The following is a 23,105-nucleotide window of genomic DNA, read 5'->3' as shown; positions in this document are numbered from 1 at the left end:
ACTCACATTGTAAATAGTTACACTATTGACTTTGGCTTGGGGGGGGCGGGGGGCGGGAGTGTTGTTATATATGTAGACTTGTATTTATTCTGTACAGCCACCAGAGGGCTCATCCCCTGGAGTCCCAAAGGATCCCATAATCCCTTGGGAGCACAGGTATTTAAGGAGGCCTCACAGGTTGGAGAGGCACTCTGGAGACCTGCAATAAAAGACTACGGTCACACTTTACTTTGAGCTCACAGTGTTCAGTCTGACTCTTTCTCCATACACAACAGGACAGGTGACCAAAAGCTTGGTCAAAGAGACAGTTTTTTTAAGAAGAGAGAGGTCGATAGACAGAGAGATTTAGGGAGGGAATTCCAGAGCTTCGGGCCCAAGCAGCTGAAGGCACGGCCAACAATGGTGGAGCGATTATAATAGGTGATGGGCAAGAGGCCCCACATTTACAGGCATCTACGCCACACACATCTTGCAGGAGGTGGCATTGCATTTTATCCAAAAACCCCAACATCTATTTCACTCTGACTCCCCAAAAACTCTTCCTTCGTGTTAATCTCTCCTCCGCGAATCCTCTTCACCCACCGCAGACTGCTGCCTCCTCACTGATCGGCTCTCCGCGTCCCGTGCTGCAGACAGTAACGACTCCTCCCCCCCGGCCCTGGGGGTCCTGTACCTCACTGGCACACCCCCAGGTGGCAGCTTTGCAATGGTGCTCACTGCGCAACCCCCCCCCCCCATCCCCCGAGCACATATTGTCCAACCACCGGCTGCGCAGTTAGCTGGAATCCGTGGGCCTGGATATCCGCTGTGGGGGGCGGTTAACACCCAGGAGGCGGGAAACCTTGCGTTAGGCGCTGATGTCCCGCCCCGCTCGCTAAATCTGGGGATTGCGGTGGGCGCGCCTCAGCAGCGCTACGCACTGGGCCGCGCAGCGCTGCCGTGTACTGGGGACCCGCCCCTCAATTAAAGGGCCAGGCCCATGCTGCCCACGCTGCCAAAGAAGCAGCCACCTGCCTGGACCCCCAGGGGGTGGGGGACCGCACTATCAGCCCAGCGCTCGAGCAGACAACACCGGGCCGAGCGATCGCGACACCGACCCCGCCAACAAATCGCAGCCGGAGCAGCAACGGAATGCCGCCCGGTCTCTGCATCCCGTGACGCGGTTATCACCCCGCGCAGCCCCGGGGGCGGGGGGGGGGAAAAAGCCAAGTTAGGGACCGGGACGCTAACAGCATCGGAGCGCAACGTCGTAGCACCATCGCTAAACCCCCGGTGAATTTAGTGGGAGTTGTTAGCGGTGCCGCGGCCGGTCGCGAACTCATTTGCGTCCCCCGGGGGCACGAACAGGAGGTGCAAATGCACCCAATGTCTCCCCCTTACTTCTTAATCCACCACAAGTCCCACAACTGTTATCTCTCACATACAGCTGTTTCAGGGCCCTGATGTGTACTATAGTTGGGAGTTAAGTGGTCATTTCCCCCCCACAGTATAGACAAAAGTTCTCTCTCCTGCAGTTCCAGATTGCTGAAAGTATAAACACTCTCAAAACCTGTCTCACTTTAACTTCCCATTTGCGCCGGCTCTGTCCTGAAGCTGCGGACTTGCTGGAGGATGGTTCCGTGGATGATCCTGTTCTCACTGGATAATAAATGCGCACCTTCCAATCGTGATCTGTCCGCTATAGCAGTGGTAGGACCACACAGGGCTTGATAAGATAAGGACTCTTCTCCACAGTGAGGGCTCCTTCTACCTTGTACTGTGGCTAACAGGTCAGGCGAAGGACCAGTCTGGGAGCCCAAAACTCCACATCCATCAGGCTCCCAGGGCAGAATTGTATATCACAACAACCTGTAACACACCCCTCACTCCTTTGCCATCAAGCTCGGAGACAAAGCCTCCTTCAATGGGGACCGTAGCAGGGCCTGCCCGGAACAGCACCTGGCATATCTTAGAATGAAGTACCAACCTAGTGAGGAAGGAGGGAGGGGAGGAGGGAGGGAGAGAAGGAAGGGAGAGAAGGAAGGAATTACTTGCATTTATATAGCACCTCCAGAGTGAATCCACCCTCAGCCCCTGACGCACCGCGTTGCGGATTTGGAGCTGAGGGTGGATTCACTCTGGAGCATGCACAATGCTGAGAATGACGTGAGTAGCACGTGTAGCGAGTTGGTCTTACCGCAGGTGAAGGGTCCACAGCCAGATAGGGAATGGATGACCAGCAGGAAGAGCAGTGCAAGGAAGGTAGTGCAGGGGTCCCCTGCGGTCATCCCCCTGCAAAACCGACACACCACTTTGAGTACTGTTGAGGGGGATGACTCATCAGGGGAGGGCAGCAGCAGCCAAGTTCATGGCACCATGGCTGGCTCTGTTGCACAGGAGGGCAGGAAAAAGAGTGGGAGAGCTATAATGATAGGGGATTCAATTGTAAAGGGAATAGGTAGGCGTTTCTGCGGCCGCAACCGAGACTCCAAGATGGTATGATGCCTCCCTGGTGCAAGGATCAAGGATGTCTCGGAGCGGGTGCAGGACATTCTGAAAAGGGAGGGAGAACAGCCAGTTGTCGTGGTGCACATTGGTACCAACGACATAGGTTAAAAAAAAGGGATGAGGTCCTACAAGACAAATTTAAGGAGCTAGGAGCTAAATTAAAAAGTAGGACCTCAAAAGTAGTAATCTCGGGATTGCTACCAGTGCCACGTGCTAGTCAGAGTAGGAATCGCTCAGATGAATACGTGGCATGAACAGTGGTGCAGCAGGGAGGGATTCAAATTCCTGGGGCATTGGAACCGGTTCTGGGAGAGGTGGGACCAGTACAAACCGGACGGTCTGCACCTGGGCAGGACCGGAACCAATGTCCTAGGGGTAGTGTTTGCTAGTGCTGTTGGGGAGGAGTTAAACTAATATGGCAGGGGGATGGGAACCAATGCAGGGAGACAGAGGGAAACAAAAAGGAGACAAAAGCAAAAGACAGAAAGGAGATGAGTAAAAGTGGAGGGCAGAGAAACCCAAGGCAAAAAACAAAAAGAGCCACTGAATATAAAGGGGCTGCAGGAGGGGTCAAAACTAAAAATCATGGTTTAAAAACTAGGATTAAAACACTCTATCTAAACGCCGCAGCATTCGAAATAAAGTAAATGAGTTGACGGCACAAATCATTACAAATGCGTATGATTTGGTGGCCATTACAGAAACGTGGTTGCAGGGTGGCCAAGACTGGGAATTAAACATACAGGGGTATCTGACAATTCGGAAGGATAGACAAGAAGGGAAAGGAGGTGGGGTAGCTCTGTTAATAAAGAATGATATCAGGGCAGTTGTGAGAGATGTTATTGGCTCTAATGAACAAAATGTCGAATCATTGTGGGTCGAGATTAGAGATAGTAAGGGGAAAAAGTCACTGGTGGGCGTAGTTTATAGGCCCCCAAATAATAACTTCACGGTGGGGCGGGCAATAATCAAGGGAATAATAGCCTGGAGGAGGAATGCATAGAATGCATACGGGATTGTTTCTTAGAACAGTATGTTACAGAACCTACAAGGGAGCAAGCTATCTTAGATCTGGTCCTGTGTAATGAGGCAGGAATAATAAACGATCTCCTAGTAAAAGATCCTCTCGGAATGAGTGATCACAGGATGGTTGAATTTGTAATAGAGATTGAGAATGGGGAAGTAGTGTCTCAAACGAGCGTACTATGCTTAAACAAAGGGGACTACAGTGGGATGAGGGAAGAGTTAGCTAAAGTAGACTGGGAACACAGACTAAATGGTGGCACAATTGAGGAACAGTGGAGGACTTTTAAGGAGCTCTTTCATAGTGCGCAACAAAAATATATTCCAGTGAAAAAGAAGGGCGGTAAGAGAAGGGATAACCAGCCATGGATAACCAAGGAAATAAAGGAGAGTATCAAATTTAAAACCAATGCGTATAAGGTGGACAAGGTTATTGGGAAACTAGAAGATTGGGAAAATTTTAAACAACAGCAAAGAATGACGAAGAAAGCAATAAAAAAAGGAAAGATAGATTACGAAAGTAAACTTGCGCAAAACATAAAAACAGATAGTAAAAGTTTTTACCGATATATAAAACGGAAGAGAGTGACTAAATGTTGGTCCCTTAGAAGATGAGAAGGGGGATTTAATAATGGGAAATGTGGAAATGGCTGAGAACTTATTATTTTGCTTCGGTCTTCACAGTGGAAGACACAAAAACCATGCCAAAAATTGCTGGTCACAGGAATGTGGGAAGGGAGGACCTTGAGACAATCACTATCATGAGGGGGGTAGTGCTGGACAGGCTAATGGGACTCAAGGTAGACAAGTCCCCTGGTCCTGATGAAATGCATCCCAGGGTATTAAAAGAGATGGCGGAAGTTATAGCAGATGCATTCGTTATAATCTACCAACATTCTCTGGACTCTGGGGAGGTACCAGTGGATTGGAAAGCAGCTAATGTAACGCCTCTGTTTAAAAAAGGGGGCAGACAAAAGGCAGGTAACTATAGGCCGGTTAGTTTAACATCTGTAGTGGGGAAAATGCTTGAAGCTATCATTAAGGAAGAAATAGCGGGACATCTAGATAGGAATAGTGCAATCAAGCAGACGCAGCATGGATTCATGAAGGGGAAATCATGTTTAACTCATTTACTGGAATTCTTTGAGGATATAACGAGCATGGTGGATAGAGGTGTACTGATGGATGTGGTGTATTTAGATTTCCAAAAGGCATTCAATAAGGTGCCACACAAAAGGTTACTGCAGAAGATAAACGTACGCGGAGTCAGAGGAAATGTATTAGCATGGATAGAGAATTGGCTGGCTCACAGAAAGCAGAGAGTCGGGATAAATGGGTCCTTTTCGGGTTGGAAATCGGTGGTTAGTGGTGTGCCACAGGGATCGGTGCTGGGACCACAACTGTTTACAATATACATAGATGACCTGGAAGAGGGGACAGAGTGTAGTGTAACAAAATTTGCAGATGACACAAAGATTAGTGGGAAAGTGAGTTGTGTAGAGGACACAGAGAGGCTGCAAAGTGATTTAGATAGGTTAAGCGAATGGGCTAAGGTTTGGCAGATGGAATACAATGTCGGAAAGTGTGAGGTCATCCACCTTGGGGAAAAAAATCAGTAAAAGGGAATATTATTTGAATGGGGAGAAATTACAACATGCTGCGGTGCAGAGGGACCTGGGGGTCCTTGTGCATGAATCCCAAAAAGTTAGTTTGCAGGTGCAGCAGGTAATCAGGAAGACGAATGGAATGTTGGCCTTCATTGCGAGAGGGATGGAGTACAAAAGCAGGGAGGTCCTGCTGCAACTGTACAGGGTATTGGTGAGGCCGCACCTGGAGTACTGCGTGCAGTTTTGGTCACCTTACTTAAGGAAGGATATACTAGCTTTGGAGGGGGTACAGAGACGATTCACTCGGCTGATTCCGGAGATGAGGGGGTTACCTTATGATGATAGATTGAGTAGACTGGGTCTTTACTCGTTGGAGTTCAGAAGGATGAGGGGTGAATTTATAGAAACATTTAAAATCATGAAAGGGATAGACAAGATAGAGGCAGAGAGGTTGTTTTCCACTGGTCGGGGAGACTAGAACTAGGGGGCACAGCCTCAAAATACGGGGTAGCCAATTTAAAACCGAGTTGGGAAGGAATTTCTTCTCCCAGAGGGTTGTGAATCTGTGGAATTCTCTGCCCAAGGAAGCAGTTGAGGCTAGCTCATTGAATGTATTCAAATCACAGATAGATAGATTTTTAACCAATAAGGGAATTAAGGGGAGCGGGCGGGTAAGTGGAGCTGAGTCCACGGCCATATTAGCCATGATCTTTTTGAATGGCGGAGCAGGCTCGAGGGGCTAGATGGCCTACTCCTGTTCCTAATTCTTATATTCCTATGTTCTTATAACCTCAGGACATTGCAAAGCGCTTTACAGCCAATGAAGTCGTTTTGAATGGCCGTCGCTGTTGCAATGGAAGAGATGTGTAGTTCCAAAGTGAAAGAATCAGACAGCTCTGTAGCCCTATCACATCCAGTCTGAATGGTCTTGGACAACCTGGTAACCAATGGGAGAAGGAGGATCCATTAACACCTCGACCTTCCATCACAGGGAAGCCCAGCACGAGTGTAAGAGATGAGACTGAAATATCTGCAGCCTCACCAGCCAAACATCCCAAGTTGACAATTGAATTTGTCCTCGAGATTCTCACCATCATAGACACCAAAGTCCACCCAGTTCAGTTTACGAGTCATGACAGAGAAATGACGAAGTGCCCTGGATACAACAAAGGCTATGGATTTTGACAGCGCCCTGGCTACAGTGTTGAATAATTGCATACAAGAACTAGCTGCTCTCCTTGCCAAACTGTTCTCGTAAGAACATAAGAAATAGGAGCAGGAGTCAGCCATTCAGCCCCTCGAACCTGCTCCGTCATTTAATGAGATCATTGCTGATCATCTATCTCAACTCCACTTTCCAGTCTGATCTCTATATCCCTTCTGTTGTGTATCAGTAAAGCATGCACTCCCATGTTCCACCACCAGGGAGCGCATCCCCTGAAGTCCCAAAGGATCCCAGCATCCTTTGGGAGCACTATATATAAGCCGGCCTCTAAGGCCTGTTCCTCACTCTGGAGTGTCTTAATAAAGACTGAGGACACTGTTACTTTAGCCTCCCTGTGTGCAGCCTCATCTGTGTTTGGAACACAATAACTGATGATGAGTATACGAATCCAACGTAAAGATGCAGCAAACTGGGGGCATCCTGGAGAAGTTCTCGGACGGTGAGGACTGGGAAGTCTATGTCGAATGGCTAGACCAGTACTTTGTAGCCAACGAGCTGGACGGAGAAGGAAGCGCTGCAAAAAGGAGAGCGGTCCTCCTCACGGTCAGCGGGGCACCGACCTACAGCCTCATGAAGAATCTTCTGGCTCCGGTGAAACCCACAGATAAGTCGTACGAGGAGCTGTGTACACTGGTTCGGGAGCATCTTAACCCGAGGGAGAGCTTGATGATGGCGAGGTATCGGTTCTACACGTGCCAGCAATCTGAAGGTCAGGAAGTGGCGAGCTATGTCGCCGAGCTAAGGCCACTTGCAGGACAATGTGAGTTTGATGGCTACCTGGAGCAAATGTTCAGAGGCTTGTTTGTACTGGACATTGGCCACGCGACCATCCGATGAAAATTTTTGACTGTAAAAGACACCGACCCTCAGTAAGGCCATTGCGACAGCACAGGCGTTTATGTCGACCAGTGATAACACCAAACAAATCTCTCAGCATGCAAGTGCTAGCAATGTTCATAAATTAACTGGAACTGTGTTTGCGAGCAGAAATGTACAGGGCAGAAACCACAAGTCTGCAACTGCCTTCAGGCCTCAGGTGACCCAGATGACTCAGAGTCCACAACAAAGGATGAATGCAAGGCAATTCACACCTTGTTGCCGTTGTGGAGGCTTCCAGTCAGCCTATTCATGACACTTCAAAGGGGATGTTTGCAAGAGCTGTGGAACAATGGAGCACCTCCAACGAGTTTGCAGAAGAGCTGCAAGCTCTGCATAACCTGCTCACCACCACGTGGCAGAGGAAGATCGGTCCATGGTGGATCAAAGCAATTTCGAACCTGAGAGAGAGGAGGCAGATGCTGAAGTACACGGGGTGCTCACATTTTCAATGAAATGTCCACCTATAATGCTAAACGTAAAATTGAATGGCTTACCCGTAGCCATGGAACTGGACACTGGCGCTAGCCAATCCATCATGAGTAAAAAGATGTTTGAGAGACTGTGGTGCAACAAGGCACTCAGACCAGCCCTGAGCCCCATCCACACGAAACGGAGAACGTACACCAAAGAACTGATCACTGTCCTGGGCAGTGCCATGGTCAAGGTCACCTACGAGGGCACGGTGCATGACCTCCACTCTGGATTGTCCCGGGCGATGGTCCCACACTGCTTGGAAGGAGCTGGCTGGGCAAAATCCGCTGGAACTGGGATGACATCCGAGCGCTATCACATGTCAATGAGGCCTCATGTACCCAGGTTCTGAACAAATTTCCTTCCCTTTTTGAGCCAGGCATTGGAAACATTTCCGGGGCGAAGTTGCGGATCCACCTGGTCCCAGAGGCACGACCCATTCACCACAAGGCGCGAGCGGTACCTCACATGATGAGGGAGAGAGTGGAAATCGAGCTGGACAGGCTGCAACACGAGGGCATCATCTCCCCAGTGGAATTCAGCAAATGGGCCAGCGCGATTGTTCCAGTACTCAAAAGTGATGGCACGGTCAGGATTTGCGGCGATTATAAAGTAACTATTAATCGTTTCTCGCTACAGGATCAATACCCGCTACCAAATGCAGATGACCTATTTGCGATGCTGGCAGGAGTCAAGACGTTCACCAAGCTCGACCGGACTTCGGCCTACATGACGCAGGAGCTGGAGGAGTCTTCGAAGGGCCTCATCTGCATCAAGACGCACAAGGAACTGTTCATCTACAACAGATGTCCATTTGGAATTCGGTCGGCTGCAGCGATCTTCCAGAGAAACATGGAGAGCCTACTCAAGTCGATATCACGCATGGTGGTTTCTCAGGACGACATATTGGTCACGGGTCAGGACACCGTCGAGCACCTACAAAACCTGGAGGAGATCCTCCAGCGATTGGATCACGTAGGGCTGCGGCTGAAGAGGTCGAAATGCGTCTTCATGGCAACAAAAGTGGTGTTTTTGGGGAGAAAGATCGCGGCGGACGGCATTCGGCCCACAGACGCCAAGACAGAGGTTATCAGGAACGTGCCCAGGCCACAGGACGTCACGGAGCTGCGGTCGTTCCTGGGACTCCTCAACTATTTTGGTAACTTCCTACCGGTATTTAGCACCCTCTTAGAGCAAAGGTGAGAACTGGGTATGGGGAAAAAAAAAACAAGTAATTGCTTTTGAGAAAGCCAGAAACATTTTATGCTCCAACAAGCTGCTTGTATTGTATAACCGGTGTAAAAGACTTGTGCTAGCATGTGATGCGTCATCGTACGGAGTCGGGTGTGCATTACAACAAGCTAACGTTGCAGGGAAGTTGCAACCTGTCGCCTATGCTTCCAGGAGCTTGTCTAAGGCCGAGAGGGCCTACAGCATGATTGAGAAAGAGGCATTAGCGTGTGTGTTCGGGGTAAAGAAAATGCATCAGTACCTGTTTGACCTCAAATTTGAGCTGGAAACCGATCACAAGCCCCTCACATCCCTGTTTGCTGAAAACAAGGGGATAAACACTAATGCCTCAGCCCGCATACAAAGGTGGGCACTCGCGCTATCAGCGTATAACTATACCATTCGCCACAGGCCAGGCACCGAGAACTGTGTGGATGCTCTCAGTCGGCTACCATTGCCCACCACGGGGGTGGAAATGGCGCAACTTGCAAACTTGTTGATGGTGGCGCAGCCCGCAGACTTGTTGATGGTCATGGAAGCTTTTGAAAATGATAACTCACCTGTCACGGCCCGCCAGATTAGGACTTGGACCAGCCAAGATCCTCTGCTGTCCCTGGTAAAAAAAAAACTGTATACTGCATGGGAGCTGGGCCAGCATCCCCATTGAAATGCAAGAGCCAATCAAGCCGTTCCAGCGGCGAAAGGACGAACTGTCCATTCAGGCAGACTGCCTGTTGTGGGGTAACCGCGTAGTGCTACCCAAAAAGGGCAGGGAGACGTTCATCTCAGATCTCCACAGCACACACCCGGGTATAGTAATGATGAAAGCAATAGCCAGATCCCACGTGTGGTGGCCCGGTATCGACTCTGACTTAGAGTCCTGTGTATGGCAATGCAGCGTATGTGCTCAGTTGAGGCACCACTAAGTTTGTGGTTCTGGTCCTCCAGACCATGGTCGAGGATTCATGTTAACTATGCGGGCCAATTTCTCGGTAAAATGTTCCTGGTGGTGGTGGATGCTTTTTCAAAATGGATTGAATGTGAAATAATGTCGGGAAGCACCGCCACCGCCACCATTGAAAGCCTGAGGGCCATGTTTGCCACCCACGGCCTGCCTGACATACTGGTCAGTGACAACGGGCCATGTTTCACCAGTGATGAATTTAAAGAATTCATGACCCACAATGGGATCAAACATGTCACCTCGGCCCCGTTTAAACCAGCCTCCAATGGGCAGGCAGAGCGGGCAGTACAAACAATCAAACAGAGCCTTAAACGAGTCACAGAAGGCTCACTCCAAACCCGCCTGTCCCGAGTACTGCTCAGCTACCGCACGAGACCCCACTCGCTCACAGGGGTGCCCCCGGCTGAGCTACTCATGAAACGGACACTTAAAACCAGACTCTCGCTGGGTCACCCCAACCTGCATGATCAGGTAGAGAGCAAGCGATAGCAACAAAATGTAAACGATGGTCGCGCCACTGTGTCACGGGAAATTGATCTGAATGATCCTGTGTATGTGCTAAACTATGGACATGGTCCCAAGTGGATCGCGGGCACGGTGATAGCTAAAGAAGGGAGTAGGGTGTTTGTAGTCAAACTAGACAATGGACAAATTTGCAGAAAGCACCTGGACCAAACGAGGCTGCGGTTCACAGACTGCCCTGAACAACCCACAGCAGACACCACCTTTTTCGAGCCCACAACACACACCCAAAGGATCAACAACACCACACCGGACCAGGAAATCGAACCCATCACGCCCAACAGCCCAGCAAGGCCAGGCTCACCCAGCAGCCCTGCAGGCCCAACAACACGCCAGCCCAGCGAGGGCACAGCCAACACACCAGAACAGTCATTTGTACCGAGGCAGTCCACCAGGGAAAGAAAGGCTCCCGACCGCCTCACCTTGTAAATAGTTTTCACTTTGACTTTGCGGGGGAGTGATGTGTATCTGTAAAGCATGCACTCCCATGTTCCGCCACCAGGGAGCTCATCCCAGCATCCCTTGGGAACACTGTATATAAGCCGGCCCCCTAAGGCCTGTTCCTCACTCTGGAATGTCTTAATAAAGTCACTGTTACTTTAACCTCCCCATGTGCAGTCTCATCTGTGTTAGGAACACAATACCTTCTTTCCCTTAAGACTCTAAAAACCTATATATCTCATCTTTTAAAAAATATTCTGCTTTTCCATTTTTATTGCCAAAGTGGATATCTTCACATTTTCCCCACATTATTATCCATCTGATATCTTCTTGCCCAATCACTTAACTGTCCATATCCCTTTGCAACCTTTGTGTCCTCCTCACAGCTTACTTTCCCACCTAGCTTCGTATTGTCAGCAAAATTGGATACATTACACTCGGCCCCCTCATCTAAGTCATTAATATCAATTGTGAATAGCTGGTTCGTTGCAGCACTCCACTAGTTACAGCCTGCCATCCCGAAAATGACCCGTTTATTCCTACTCCCTGTTTACCAATACTCAATCCGTGCTAGTATATTACCCCTAATCCCATGAACCATAATTTTGTTTACATAGAAACATAGAAAATAGGTGCAGGAGTAGGCCATTCGGCCCTTCGAGCCTGCACCGCCATTCAATATGATCATGGCTGATCATTCCCTCAGTACCCCTAGACTGTGTCCCCTGGTTCTGGACTTCCCCAACATCGGGAACACTCTTCTCGCATCCAACTTGTCCAGTCCCGTCAGAATCTTGTAAGTTTCTATGAGATCCCCTCTCATCTTTCTAAATTCCAGAGTATAAAGGCCCAGTTGATCCAGTCTCTCCTCATATGTCAGTCCCGCCATCCCGGGAATTAGTCTGGTGAACCTTTGTTGCACTCCTTCAATAGCAAGAACGTCCTTCCTCAGTTTAGGAGACCAAAACTGAACACAATATTCCAGGTGACGCCTCACCAAGGCCCTGTACAACTGCAGTAAGACCTCCCTGCTCCTATACTCAAATCCCCTAGCTATGAAGGCCAATATACCATTTGCCTTCTTCACCGCCTGCTGTACCTGCATGCCAACTTTCAATGACTGATGAACCATGACACCCAGGTCTCGTTGCACCTCCCCCTTTCCTAATCTGCCGCCATTCAGATAATATTCTGCCTTCGTGATTTTGCCCCCAAAGTGGATAACCTCACATTTATCCACATTATACTGCAATAACCTCTTGTGTGGCACCTTATCGAATGCCTTCTGAAAATCCAAATATACTACATCCACTGGTTCCCCCTTATCTACCCTGCTAGTTACATCTTCAAAAAACTCTAATAGATTTGTGAAATGTGATTTCTCTTTCATAAATACGGTGTTGACTCTGCCCAATCCTATTACGATTTTACAAGTGCCCAGTTACCACATCCTTAATAATAGATTCTAACATTTTCCATACTACTGGTGTCAGGCTAACTGGTCTGTAGTTCCCCGTTTTCTCTCTCCCTCTTTTCTTGAACAGCAGGGTTACATTTGCTACCTTCCAATCCATGGGGACTTTTATAAAATCTATAGAATCTGAGTGGAGTCTGACACAGCCATCGACCTGACAATGAGTAAATTTCCCAGGTACCGGGACGCATTCCCCAAATATAGGAACCTTTCACCATGCCAAGCTAGCAGCCTTCTGTCAGTCAAATCATCATAGGTAGTCCCTCGGAATCGAGGAAGACTTGCTTCCACTCTTAAAATGAGTCCCTAGGTGGCTGTACAGTCCAATACGAGAACCACAGTCCCTGTCACAGGTGGGACAGACAGTCGTTGAGGGTAAGGGTGGGACTGGTTTGCCGCACGCTCTTTCCACTGTCTGCGCTTGATTTCTGCATGCTCTCGGCGATGAGACTCGAGGTGCTCAGCGCCCTCCCTGATGCTCTTCCTCCACTTAGGGCGGTCTTTGGCCAGGGACTCCCAGGTGTCAGTGGGGATGTCACATTTTATCAGGGAGGCTTTGAGGGTGTCCTTGAAACGTTTCCTCTGCCCGTCTGGGGCTCGTTTGCCATGAAGGAGTTCCGAGTAGAGCGCTTGCTTTGGGAATCTCGTGTCTGGCATGCGGACAATGTGGCCTGCCCAGCGAAGCTGATCGAGTGTGGTCAGTGCTTCAATGCTGGGGATGTTGGCCTGGTCGAGGACACTAACGTTGGTGCGTCTGTCCTCCCAGGGGATTTTTAGGCTCTTGCGGAGACATCATTGGTGGCATTTCTCCAGCGAGTAGAGGTGTCTACTGTACAGTCAAAAATAGAGTGATGAAAGGAGTCACCTATCGTGCTAGTGAGCAATAACCTGCTCAGTTTGGGTTGTGCCAGAACCACTCGGCTCCAGACGTCATCACAGTGTTGATCGAGGCCCGGACACAGGGCTGAATGCCAGAGGCAAGCAGCTGCCCTCAACATCGAGGCAGCATTTGACCGAGAAGTCCAAGCGAGCACAGGACGATGAGGATAAAATAGACCCCTCCGACACGAAGGTTGTGGTTGTTGGAGGCCAATCATCACAGCCCCAGATTCCGGAGTGTCTCCTCGGCCGAATCATATTCAGCTGCTTCATCACCGACCATTCCTCCGTCACGACACCAGGAGTGGGGCTGTTCCCAGACAATTCCAGCGTTCACCTCCATGTCACACTACAGCACGACCTGGATAACATCCAGACTTGGCCCAACAAGGGGCGGGTAACATTCGTACCACAGTAGTGCCAGGCAATGACCATCGCCAACAAGAGAAAGTCCAGCCATCTCCTCCAGTCTTCAACAGCTAAGACCTCCCATTGCTGAAAATATTCTGAGAGTCTGTCTGGCCCTCATCTTGTGGAGTCACCACTGACCAGAAGTATAGCTGGCCCAGTCATTATCAACAAGGTGACTACATGTGCAGGACATGGGCTGGAGACTCGGCCATGTGCCTCAGTTCCTCATCTGTCCCCACCCTCTCCCTACCCGCTCCCCACCCTCTCCCCTCACCATCTCCAAGGCTTTAGACAGGAGTGTGATGGAATACTCACCATTTGCTTAGCTGGGTACATTAACATTCAAAAGCTCGACATCATCCAGGACAGATCAGCTTGCGAGATCAGTGCCCCTGGACTAAACATCCCCTCCCTCCACCACCGGCGCTCCCTGGCTGCAGTGTGTACCATCTACACGATGCACTGCAGCAACTCGCCAACGGTAATTTAATTATTACCTCCCACTCTGCAGACCTCCACCACAGAGGACAAGAGGGAGATAAGGATAGGTGGGGGGGGGGGGAAGAGGAAAGGACTGGGGGGGGGGGGGGGTGAGGATTGGGGGGGGGGGGGAGGGAGAGAGGGGGGGGGGAGGAGAGAAGGATGGGGGAGGGGGGGAAGAGAAGGACGGGGGAGGGTGAGGGTGGTGGAGAAGAGAAGGACAGTGGGGGCGGGGGGGCGGGGGGTGGGGAGCGGGGCAGATGAGAATGGATAATGTGAATGTGTTGTGCTTGGGGCTGGGAGGTTGTGTACAAGGCTCCTGCGATCTTCGGTCAGTCACACTTTGGTTTGTTGTTTATAATTTCTCCACAGAATGCAATGGGTACGGAGTCTGGCCTTGCAATGTTGGAGCTTTTATAGAATGTATTCACACAGCTCAACAAACGGTGATTCATATGCTAATGAGGTTGTTTCTCCAGTGAGCGGAAATAGTCTGCGATTTGTAAACCTGTCCGTGCAACACCCCACCGCCCAAACCCCCCCGCACACCCACACCCCAAAGCCCACCCCCACACACGCAACCCCCACATCCCCCTAAACCCTACCCCCACACTCACTCCCCAAACGCCCACCCCCCCACACACCTTCACCCCCAAACACCACACCCACACTCCAAACCCCCATCCCCCACACACGCACCCCCCAAACCCCCCCCTGTCATGTATTCAACTGTCATTGTAATCCATGTATAATCTGATCTAAGTTGTACACTGTGAGAACACTGACCACTAGGTGGTGAACTTGTGGGAGACACTCCTAACCTGGACTTTCAGGTATAAAAGGGGAAGCTCCACCCACCTTCATCACTTCAGTCATGTCAAATAAAGGTAACTGGTCACAGACTGACCTTCTCTCCAGTCTGGGCCTCGTGTGCATTTATACTGTATAGTAAGGACATATTATTGGCAACAAGAAACTGGGATAAACCACGCGAGCATGGCCACTAGCAGCACAGAAGCGAGGTACTGTGTTGGTGATGATTGGGACGACTTTATTGAGAGACGACAGCAAAGTTTCATCACTAAGGAATAGTTGGGACAGGATTCGACCGACAAACGCAGGGCTCATCTCCTGACGGTTTGTGGATCCAGGACGTACTCCCTGATGAAGGACCTTCTAGTGCCAGAGAAACCGGCGGACAAGACTTTTAAAGAGCTCAGTAAGTTGATCGGGGAACACCTTAAACCGGCGAGCTGGATGCACATGGCGAGACACCGGTTTTACACGCACCGGCGGCGAGAAGGGCAAAGTGTTCCAGACTTCGTGGCAGATCTTTGGCGACTGGCGAGCCTATGTAAGTTCCCAGATGCATGCAGAGCGGAGATGCTGCGAGACTTTTTTGTTGAGGGCATCGGGCACGCTGGGGTTTTCAGGAAACTGATTGAGATCAAATACTTTACCCTGGAAACGCGTCTTTGATGGCCCAGACATTTGTCTCAGGGGAGGAAGAGACCAGAATGATGTTTGACAAAAATCTTGGTTTAAATGCAGCAAATGGACAGGGAGTCAACATTGTTAACGCGGCACACAGTTCTCCAGGCAGACAGGGGCAATCGGACATGCCCGAGCATGTAGTCGAACCCAAAGGGAGAATTCAACAGAGACAATGGCTAGCTGAACTGATATTCACACCATCACAAGGGACAATGCGGCCAGTAATGGGGTCATCAACAACTGTCAATGGTGCATTTAAGGACAGTTACATATGTCAGAGACGATCGACTGGTAATGGACCTTTTGTTTCCAACAACGGCTCATGTTGGAGGTATGGTGGCAAACACACAGCCAGAGCTTGCAGGTATCAGCAACATACCTGCAGAAACTGCAACATCAGCGGTCACTTGGCGCGTATGTGCAGGAAGCCTGCAGCCAGGTTGATGTACGAGGAGGACGGGCCCGATGTAAGCCCTACGAGGCCAAATGGACACTGGGGGAAATCGCTGGAAGCTGAAGTTCAGCGAGTTCATGTGGAGCACATATACAGTTCATACACCAGGACGCCACCGATAATGATGAAAGTGCTCCTCAATGGCATCCCAGTATCAATGGAGCTAGACACGGGGGCCAGTCCCGGATGAGTATCAAACACTTCGACAAGTTGTGGGCGTCCAAAATTATTGCACAGTTACGGGCATATACAAAAGAGATCATTCCGGTGCTAGGCAGCGCCACGGTAGTCGTGACCCACAAAGATTCGGAGAACAGGTTGCCACTCTGGATTGTCCCGGGGGATGGTCCCGCACTGCTGGGGAGGAGTTGGCTTGCTGTCATGAACTGGAAATGGAGCGATGTTAATGCAATTTCTTCTGTGGAGCAAATATCATGCTCACAGGTCCTGGACAAATTTGACTCACTATTTCAACCCGGCATTGGAACTTTCATGGGGACCAAGGGAGTGATCCACATAAACCCGGACGCTAGGCCAGTACATCACAAGGCCAGAGTAGTGCCGTACTTGGAAAAGATAGAAGGCGAATTGGACCGCCTGCTGAGGGAAGGCATCATCTCGCCAGTCGAATTCAGTGACTGGGCGAGCCCGATTGTGCCGGTGCTCAAGGCGAATGGGTCGGTCAGGATATGTGGTGATTACAAGGCCACCATCAATCGGGTGTTACTCCAAGACCAGTACCCGCTACCGAGAGCGGAAGACCTCTTTGCGACGCTATCCGGTGGCAAACTTTTTTCAAAATTGGACCTGACAGCTTACATGACCCAGGAGCTGGTGAGTGAGTCGAAGAAGCTGACCACCATCACGGCACTCAAGGAGTTGTTTGAGTACAATAGATGTCCGTTCGGGATTCGCTCGGCCGCCGCGATCTTTCAGCGAAACATCGAAAGCCTCCTCAAGTCGATTCCAGGGATGGTGGTTTTTCAAGACGACATCCTCATCACGGGTTGTGATACTGAAGAACACCTCCGCAACCTGGAGGAGGTGCTACGCAGACTGGACCGGGTAGGTCTATGACTGAAAAAGGCGAAGTGTGTCTTCCTAGCTCCAGAGGTAGAATTCCTGGGGATCAGGGTAGCAGCAGACGGGATCAGACCTACTGCATCCAAAACGGAAACGATCCAGAGAGCACCCAGACCGCGTAACACGACGGGGCTGCGTTCGTTCCTGGGGCTCCTGAACTATTTTGGTAACTTTCTTCCCAAATTGAGCACGCTGTTAGAGCCGCTACACGTGCTCCTACACAAAGGTCGCGAATGGATCTGGGGGGATAGCCAGGAAAGGGCTTTTGATAGAGCACGCAATTTGTTATGCTCCAACAATCTGTTAACGCTATATGACCCATGTAAGAAATTTGTTTTAACGTGCGATGCGTCGTCCTATGGGGTCGGGTGTGTGTTGCACCATGCTAATGCCAAGGGTCAGTTACAGCCGGTAGCTTATGCCTCCAGAAGTCTGTCCCAGGCAGAAAGGGGCTACGGGATGGTAGAAAAGGAAGCGCTTGCATGTGTATATGCTGTAAAAAAAATGCACCAGTACCTGTTTAGCAGGAAATTTGAGCTGGAGACAGATCACAAACCCCTAACGTCCCTTTTGGCCGACAACAAGGCCATAAATGCAAATGCGTCGGCCCGCATACAGAGGTGGGCACTCACGTTAGCCGTCTATGACTATACAATTCGGCATAGACCGGGCACTGAAAACTGCGCCAATGCACTCAGCAGGCTCCCACTAGCCACCACCGAGGGGGCAACCGAGCATGCTGCTGAGATGGTCATGGCTGTTGAAGCTTTCGAAAGCGAAGGTTCACCCGTGACAGCCCGTCAGATTAAAGTCTGGACAAATAGAGACCCGCTACTCTCTTTAGTCAAGAAATGTGTCCTGAATGGGGACTGGGCAGCCTTGTATGGGGCATGCCCTGAGGAATTGAAACCATTTCACCAGTTCAAACTGTCACAGGACAGAGAGTGGAGAGCACCAGTTCCCACTGTCACAGGACAGAGTGGAGAGCACCAGTTCAAACTGTCGCAGGACAGAGAGTGGAGAGCACCAGTTCCCACTGTCACAGGACGGGAGAGTGGAGAGCACCAGTTCCCACTGTCACAGGACGGGAGAGTGGAGAGCACCAGTTCCCACTGTCACAGGACAGAGAGTGGAGAGCACCAGTTCCCACTGTCACAGGACAGAGAGTGGAGAGCACCAGTTCCCACTGTCACAGGACAGAGAGTGGAGAGCACCAGTTCCCACTGTCACAGGAGAGAGAGTGGAGAGCACCAGTTCCCACTGTCACAGGACAGAGTGGAGAGCACCAGTTCCCACTGTCACAGGACGGGAAAGTGGAGAGCACCAGTTCCCACTGTCACAGGACGGGAGAGTGGAGAGCACCAGTTCCCACTGTCACAGGACAGAGAGTGGAGAGCACCAGTTCCCACTGTCACAGGACAGAGAGTGGAGAGCACCAGTTCCTACTGTCACAGGACAGAGAGTGGAGAGCACCAGTTCCCACTGTCACAGGACGGGAGAGTGGAGAGCACCAGTTCCCAGTGTCACAGGACGGGAAAGTGGAGAGCACCAGTTCCCACTGTCACAGGACAGAGAGTGGAGAGCACCAGTTCCCACTGTCACAGGACAGAGAGTGGAGAGCACCAGTTCCCACTGTCACAGGAGCATCCAGTCGTGCCCTGGTAACTGCCCCCAAAGGAAGTGGAGTGGGGAAATTGCACTCCGCTTCCATTGAGGGGTTGTAAGGCCAGTTCTGCGGTGGGAGCAGGACTTCCAGGCTGGGGGCTAAAATTCCCTGCCCCAGAAGGTTACCGCCCCCAAGATGGGAGCCTGTGCGGGGAGGCAGAGGGAAGATGAGGGGAGACGGGGGCGGGGGATGGAGGGGAGAGTGGTGGAGGTGGGGGGCTCTGTGCCTCGGGCGGGGGACAGGAGGGGCCACATTGCAGCGGAGGTCTGGGGGGGGGGGGGGCGAAGTGTGTTGGAGGGGCGGGCCTGGGGGCTCTGTGCCTCGGTGCGGGGAGTGTTCGCAGTGGGGTGGACGGGTTGACTGCGCAGATGGCGGTTGGTGGATGTGGTGTGGTTGGCGTCGCGGGGGCGTGGCTCCGGGGTGGCCGGAGCTGTGGGGCTCGACATCCGGGGGTGTTCGGCATTTGGGAAGGATTCTGACGGGACGGGACGGGTTGGGTGCAGGGGGAGTGTTCCCGGTGTTGGGTGGGTCCGGAGCCGGGGGCTGGGGGGCGGGGGGCGGGCACGCTATTGGGATGGGGGGGTGGACTGTTTGAGGCTGCGATTGGGAGAGATGACTTCACTCGGGGAGTTGTTGGCCTGTGGGGTTCCTTGCCACGGAGAGTTGTTGATGCCAGGTCATTGGATGCGTTCGGGAGGGAGTTGGATGTGGTCCTTGCGGCTGGGGGGGGGGGGGGGGGGGTCGGGGAGTGTGGAGGGAGCGTGGGGGGGGAGGTTCTGCGGTGGGTGATCAGCCATGATCTTGTTGAATGGTGGTGCAGGCTCGAAGGGCCGAAAGGCCTACTCCTGCACCTATTTTCTATGTTTCTATTTCACAGGCGCAGGGATGAACTCTCGATTCAGGCCGATTGCCTACTGTGGGGAAACAGTGTAGTCATGCCCCAGATGGGCAGAGAGGCATTCATCCGAGAACTCCACAATGAGCACCCGGGCATTGTCATGATGAAGGCAATTGCCAGGTCACATGTTTGGTGGCCACTGATAGACGCAGACCTGGAACTTTGTGTTCGCAGGTGCAACACGTGTGTCCAGCTGGGCAATGCGTCCAGGAATTAGCTGGTGATTGGTGAGTAGTTTTTTCTTTTTCTTTTCTTTATTAGTAAGTAACCTTTAGCATTATTGTGGCCAAATTAAGTTAATCTAGGGGTCACTCATCGCAGGAGAGCTCGGACACGTGTTGAGCTCCTCCTGTACTATGTGGGAAGTCATGGACCTCCAGTGTCCCTGACGACTACATATGCGGGAAGTGTATCCGGCTGGAGCTCCTGGCCCGCCAAGCCATGGTCACGCATCCATGTGGACTACGCAGGTCCTTTCATGGGAAAAATATTTTTAGTTGTAGTTGATGCCTACTCCAAATGGATCGGGTGTGACATTCTTAATTCAAGCACATCCTCTGCCACGGTAGAAAATCTACGGGCAATGTTCGCCGCCCATGGTCTACCGGACGTTTTGGTCAGCGACAATGGCCCGTGCTTTACAAGCACTGAATTCCAGGACATCATGGCAGGAAATGGTATCAACCATGTCAGGACAGCACCGTTCAAGCCGGCCTCAAACGAGCAGTGCAGATAATCAAACAGGGGATGCTCAGAATCCAAAGGGGTTCCCTATAAAGCCGCTTATCACGCCTCCTGTTGGCCAATAGATCCCGACCACACTCGCTCACAGAGGTCCCACCTGCAGAGCTGCTAATGAAAAGGATGTTCAAAACCAGGTTATCCCTTATACACCCAACCATGAAAGAAATTGTTGAGAGCAGGCGCCGGTCACAATGTGACCACCATGACGGGAATGCGAGGGCGCGATGTATTGATGTCAATGACCCTGTCTTTATCCTCAATTACGCTGCAGGGCCCAAATGGCTCGCAGGCACTGTGGTTGCCAAAGAGGGGAATAGGATTCTGGTAGTTAAACTTACCAATGGACAAATCTGCCGTAAACACGAGGCTCAAACTAAAAGAAGGTTCAGCAACCCCATAGAAGAAGCAGAGGAAGAACACGACGTAGAGTTTACCCCTCCACAGGTGACCGAACACCGGAACCAAAGGGAGGAGAGCCCAGTCACTGTGGGCAGTCCGGACAGGCCTGAGCCACCGCAAACAGCAGACACTCAGGCCAGCGTCCAACAACCGGAGCCCCAACTCAGGCGCTCTACAAGGGAGTGTAAATCACCAGAGAGACTCAACCTGTGATCCCAATAAGAGTTTGGAGGGGAGGTGATGTCATGTATTCAACTGTCATTGTAACCCATGTATGAACTGACCTAAGTTGTACACCTTGAGAACATTGACCACTAGGGCGTGAACTTGTGGGAGACACTCCTAACCTGGACTTTCAGGTATAAAAGGGGAAGCTCCACCCACCTTCATCACTTCAGTGCTGGCAAATAAAGGTTACTGGTCACAGAGTGACCTTCTCTCAAGTATGGGACTCGTATGCATTTGTACTGTATAGTAAGGATATATTACCCCCAAACCCCCCCCACCCCCACAACCCCACCCACATACCCCCATCAAACCCCACCCCCACACCCTCCCAACCCCCCACACCCCTCCAAACCCCACCACCACACCCTCCCAACCCCCCACACCCCCCCAAACCCCACCCCACACCCCAACTCCCTGTACCCACACCTCCCTCAAACCCCACCCCTACACCCCCATCCCCACACCCACACCCTTCCCCCGCCAAACCCATCCCCCCTCACCCCTACCCACCCCCCACACTCCCCACACACAATTCGTGAAACCCAGCAGTTAAATTGAGGCAGGGACTGCTAGATCCAGGAGATAAGTGGCTTTATACCCACTCCCTGGACCCTGAGTCCCTCTAAACCCACCCCCCATGATCGGAGATCCCCATCCTGGGCCTACAATCACCTCCCCATGCCTCTTGCCCCCCGGCCAACCCACACCAGGCCTCCCCCCACCCGAGACCTCCCCCCCCCCGACCCCAGGCTTCCCCTCACCCCAGGCCTCACCCCCACAGACCTCCCCCCACCCAAACCTCCCCCCACCCCAGGTCTCCCCGTCCACCCCAGGCCTCCCACCGATTGCCAGGCCTCACTCTGCCCCGATCAATTGCCTGGCCCCCAATCCCCGATGCTCTCTACACCGGCTCCACCATCCCCCGATCTATTGCCTGGACCGGCCCTCGGTTGAACCTTCCTCTCCCGCTCCGTGTGGCTGACGATGGGGAACCGAGGCTTTGCGTGCAGACAAGGCCCTGCCATTAACAGACCAGCGGGCAGGGGTGGAGCGGCTGGAGGGGGGAAGTGGGGATGGGGAGGAGGGGCAGCCTCTGTCTGAGACACGGAGGATGCCTGCAGGAATGGAGAGCTGAGGAAATCTCTAAGGTAGGTTGGAGTAAGGTTACATAAGAACATAAGAACATAAGAATTAGGAACAGGAGTAGGCCATCTAGCCCCTCGAGCCTTTTCCGCCATTCAACAAGATCATGGCTGATCTGGCCGTGGACTCAGCTCCATTTACCCGCCCGCTCCCCATAACCCTTAATTCCCTTATTGGTTAAAAATCTATCTATCTGTGATTTGAATACATTCAATGAGCTAGCCTCAACTGCTTCCTTGGGCAGAGAATTCCACAGATTCACAACCCTCTGGGAGAAGAAATTCCTTCTCAACTCGGTTTTAAATTGGCTCCCCCGTATTTTGAGGCTGTGCCCCCTAGTTCTAGTCTCCCCGACCAGTGGAAACAACCTCTCTGCCTCTATCTTGTCTATCCCTTTCATTATTTTAAATGTTTCTATAAGATCACCCCTCATCCTCTGAACTCCAACGAGTAAAGACCCAGTCTACTCAATCTGTCATCATCAGGTAACCCCCTCATCTCCGGAATCAGTCTAGTGAATCGTCTCTGTACCCCCTGAAAAGCCAGTATATCCTTCCTTAAGGTGACCAAAACTGCATGCAGTACTCCAGGTGCGGCCTCACCAATACCCTATACAGTTGCAGAAGGACCTCCCTGCTTTTGTACTCCATCCCTCTCGCAATGAAGGCCAACATTCCATTCGCCTTCCTGATTACCTGCTGCACCTGCAAACTAACTTTTTGGGATTTATGCACAAGGACCCCCAGGTCCCTCTGCATCTCAGCATGTTGTAATTTCTCCCCATTCAAATAATATTCCCTTTTACTTTTTTTATTTCCCCCAAGGTGGATGACCTCACATTTTCTGACATTGTATTCCATCTGCCAAACCTTAGCCCATTCACTTAACCTATCTAAATCTCTT

General features: G+C 51.3%; 1 protein-coding gene across 4 annotated transcripts in view; it reads right to left on the bottom strand.

Moving 5' to 3' along the window:
* Positions 1 to 23,105, bottom strand: part of LOC139264786 (IQ motif and ankyrin repeat domain-containing protein 1-like) — a 168,917-nt gene that overhangs the window by 112,646 nt on the left and 33,166 nt on the right. The window lies entirely within an intron of this gene.

Source organism: Pristiophorus japonicus, chromosome 5, assembly GCF_044704955.1.
Source record: "Pristiophorus japonicus isolate sPriJap1 chromosome 5, sPriJap1.hap1, whole genome shotgun sequence".
Taxonomy (NCBI): Eukaryota; Metazoa; Chordata; class Chondrichthyes; family Pristiophoridae; genus Pristiophorus; species Pristiophorus japonicus.
The sequence above is the reverse complement of the archived record's forward strand: the minus strand, read 5'-3'. Positions and strand labels throughout refer to the sequence as shown.